The following is a 4,519-nucleotide window of genomic DNA, read 5'->3' as shown; positions in this document are numbered from 1 at the left end:
TCACGCTGATTCTATGATGTATGAGATGGAACAATGGAGTGGTATGTGCCTACTTGGAGACACCTCTGCTGCTTCTTTACTCTTTCTCTTGTGAGTCACATGGACATTTAATATTTTAATTTTTAATTTTCTAAGGTTATATGATGAGAATGCACCATTTCATCTAGTCAACAGAAGACCTTGTATTATTCAAGAGTTGTTAAAATTGAAAAAGAATAAACTTGTGTCAGTGTCACATGGGCAAGCCAACCTTAAAATTTTAAGATGAAGTCACAGGACTCATAGTATCATTTTATAGCTCCATAGGCCTATTTTTCCATGAACATCCATTGTCATTATCTCTAATCAAGCTGCAAGCTATTTTGTTTTGTGTTTTATTTTTCCCTATAAAAATATAAGTGGTTCATTTCCCTGGGCAATTCCTTTAGCTTCTTTTTTTTTTAAACTTACCTTCTGTCTTAGAATCAATATTATGTATTAGTTCTAAGGCAGAAGAAGTATAAAGGCTAGGAAATGGGTGTTAAGTGACTTGCCCAGGGTCACACAGCTAAGAAGTGTCTGACTCCAGATATGAACCCAGGACCTCCAGTGTCCAGACCTGACTCTCTATCAGCTGAGCCACTGACCCATCCTCTCCTTTAGCTTTTGATGAGCCAAATATGGTAATGATTGATTTTTCTACTGAACTCATATTTATGGAGCCATGATAGTTCTGATTTGTGCTCCTAGATTGAGACAGGAAAGGATAGAATGACTGATGTCAATTATTGGGCAAGTTTTGACTGAGTATAATAGTTTTTGTTCTTTATAACTAATCTACAATCAGATTCTTCTAAGTTTTCAACTTGAGTTTTTTCGAGAAATATCTCACCCAGAGAGGAAGTGCTGTAGTCTCTCACAGGCGCAGTTCCACCTCTGATCACTCTGACCTGCTCTATTTCCAATCCAGGCCAATTTACTTCTCCATAGACAGTCTGTTGTCCCACCACCACCACCATATTGGTGAATAACTAATTGCAAACACTCTGTCAGCTTAACTCCCTAAGATTCTAAAGTACTGAGCTCAAGCTATCCATCATTTTGAGAAGGTGTGGAGGAGAAAGGAAGAAGCATTAACTAACCACCTATTAAGTCCCAGGCCTTTTGCTGTACACTTTAAAAAATATTATCTTATTCTTCAAAACACTGGGTGGTAGGTGCCATTATCATTCCTATTTTATAGTTGGGGAAACTGAAGAAGAGAAAAATTAAGTGACTTGTCCAGTCACCTAACTAATAAGTTTTTGATCCTAGATTTGAACTTAGTCTTCTTTTCTCCAGGCCCAGCCACTCTATCATAGTTTTATTTTATTTTTATTTATTTTATTTAAAAAATCTAGCTATTTTAACTCACCTGGTAGTAGGAATTGCAAATATGTGCTCTCTTGTCTGATTAAGTTATCAGATTGTTTTTTAACACTTATTTAGAAAGAATTTCCATATTAGGAGTTATATATGCCTTTGGAATCATAGAACTAGTGCTTTTTAAAAAAATTGCCCACATATATTCCCTTGAGAGTTGCCTCATACTTGTATGAGTTGTCTTTATTCTGCTCCTTGAGTATTTCCACTGTGGTTTCACTGATCTGCAGGGATTTTAAGATTTTCTTTTTCATTGAACCACTAGATTTCCAAGCTGGAAGGGACCTCAAGCATCCATCAAACAGCAAACTATACCTCAAAAATAATAACCATATTACAGCTGAAATAATAAAGTGTCATTTTGCATTTGTTTTGGAATTTCCAACGAGTGGACACCAACCACTTTTGGAGATAGTCCATTCTACCCTGGGCTAGATCTTAACCTTTCAGTTTTCTTTGCATCAAGCCTCAATTTGCTTCTTTGGAACTTCTGTTCATAGCTCTTGGCTTAGGCCTCTGCACTCAAGAGCAATCTCTATTCAGTATAATAGTCACTCAAATCCTCATAGACAGTTATCATGTTCCCTCTGAGTTTTTTTTTCTCCTCCAAAGTAAATATTCATAGCTCCTCCAGTCCCTCCTCATGTCTCGAGGCCCTTCAATGTACATGTTGACCTTTTCTGGATGCTCCTTAACTTACTGAGTCCTTCCTAAAATGTGGCAATCAGAACTGAACACCTTCCTTTGTCATGGTGTAACATTGAGCCAAAGCCATTTGGAATTGATTGAGCACAACATAGGGGACTGCTACCTATTCAGAAGAGGAATTTCCTTATTGCTTCTTAACTATAAAAAAAAAACACAGAACATCTTTGATGATCAAATTCTTTTTGATCAATGAAAACAATGTCTTCCAAGGGATATGTTCAGTTATTTAAAATTATTATTTTTCAATGTGTTTGCTTCTCCTAAGAGGAATTTCATGATATTTCAGCAGCATTAAGCTATGTTCTATAATTGCTATTTTTACTCTGATATATTAAAAACAAAGGGCAGAATTTTCTCTTGGGATCTGTTCCTTACACTTTATTTTAGCTCCTCCGAACTTCATTTGATTACATAACTCATTGATTTTTTAAAATAGTTATTGTAAGTTATAAAAAGTAACATTTTTGTTGGCTATGATATTATTTACACAAAGTGGAAAGATAATTATTATCTTTGTTTGCAATATGATGGAATAGAACCAAAGCTGTTGGAGTCAAAACCTGGGTTCAAATTCAGACTCTGGTATTTGATATTTCTGTGATTTTGGAAAATCACTTGCCCTATCTGGATGTCAGCTTTCTCATTAGATAATATGTTTTGGTTCCTGTCTACCTAAAACAACTATTAGATACCTTCTGTGAAAATGTAGTTGAAATGTCTTCCACTGTAACCTAATATCCTTTACACAAAAATCCTTTCTAATCAAAGTAGCTGTCTTTATACAGGATGTCACCAAAGTCTCGGTGCAGTTTTATGCTTTAGCAGCTTAAAATTATAATATGACTTTGGGGTCATTCAGTATAAAGTTTAATATTTACAAAGCATTATGCATACAATCGTCTCATTTAATCCTCACTCCAATTGCATGGGATAGCAACCTTTTTTTTTTCCCCCATGAAGAAATAGAAACACAGATAAGATAAACACATGGCTAGTAAATGTTAAAGTTGGAGTTCTAAATCAGATCTTATTTGATCTAATACTTGTTCCCTCTCTATAATAATACTTATTAGCAGTAGCTCCCCTTCGCCTGCATATTATCCAACCTGTCCTCTTATATTTTTCATATTATTCTTCTTCAACACAGGCATCATGGCATATTGGACAGAGACCTGGCCTCGGGGTTTACTATTTTTACTGGATAAAAGTCCTGCCTATAACACAGACTGGCTATTTGACCTTGACAAAGATAATTTACTTCTCACTGCTATAGGCAACATTCCCAAGTTTTAGGAGGAAGACTGATCTCCACAAGTAGGGAGCTTTTCTCATCTGAGAGTTTCCTCTACCAATAAAATCACAATAGTCATAGTTTCTGTGTCTATATTCATACTTCTTCAAGCACCCCATACTCTAACCCAACACAATCAAAGAAGCAGCCCATTTTAAGGCTTGAAAGCAGATAATGTGCTTTAGATCCAATGGGTCCATGGACACCATGAGGCTGGGAGATGGAGATGGATAGATCAGAGATAATCTTCTGTCCTCTCTATCTCCAGAAGCAATTTGAAATAATCTGGATGTGATTTACCATCTTAAAGAACAGGAGGAGACTAGATAGGGGTCACCCCTTATTATAGATCCAATGACTCATCAGTTTCCAAGCCAGAAAAAAGACCATCTTTGGTCATCTCAAAATGAAAGTAATGAATTACATATTACATTTAACCCCAAGAAAGATCTACCCGAAAGCTTCTGCATGGTTGCTCCAGACTAATGACAACTCTGGGCATGGTCCATGGACTTTAAAAGATTGTTTTAGACATAGATGTATACATACATATGTACACAGATGCACATGCATGTATATTATATATGTAGGCAAAATATTATGTATTTGTTATAAAATCTCATGAGGATAATATGTCAAATTCATGTATATGGATGTATATGCATATGAGTATTACTTTCATTCAAATGATGTAGTCGAAAATTCTTTTTTTATCTTCTGCCTTATTACTTTTGTGCTTACTAATTTTTTATTTATTTTTACCTAGCTATGTTGGTAGATTTGGCATTCTTTTAAGAATTTTTGAATGATAACTACCTAGGAAATAGGAATGGATGATTATTTTTATTTCCTTCCGATATTACTATCTACTTTTAGAAAGATTTATGACAACTTACACATTAAGTTGCAACTTAATTTATGGCAACTTTACACATAATATAAAATGGGCTCGTTAGTTGTAAAAAAACACAGAGATTCTCTAAAAGAAGCAGAGAAAGCTGATGTTACTAGTCATCTGAAAAGAACTGATTGCTACCATTAGGCACTGAATCTGGTTCTAAATTTGCTGTCATTAGGGCAAAAAGGGAAATACAGTTTTATATAGTCTCCATTTTTCTC

Source organism: Gracilinanus agilis, chromosome 6, assembly GCF_016433145.1.
Source record: "Gracilinanus agilis isolate LMUSP501 chromosome 6, AgileGrace, whole genome shotgun sequence".
NCBI lineage: Eukaryota > Metazoa > Chordata > Mammalia > Didelphimorphia > Didelphidae > Gracilinanus > Gracilinanus agilis.
This window is presented reverse-complemented; position numbering follows the sequence as displayed.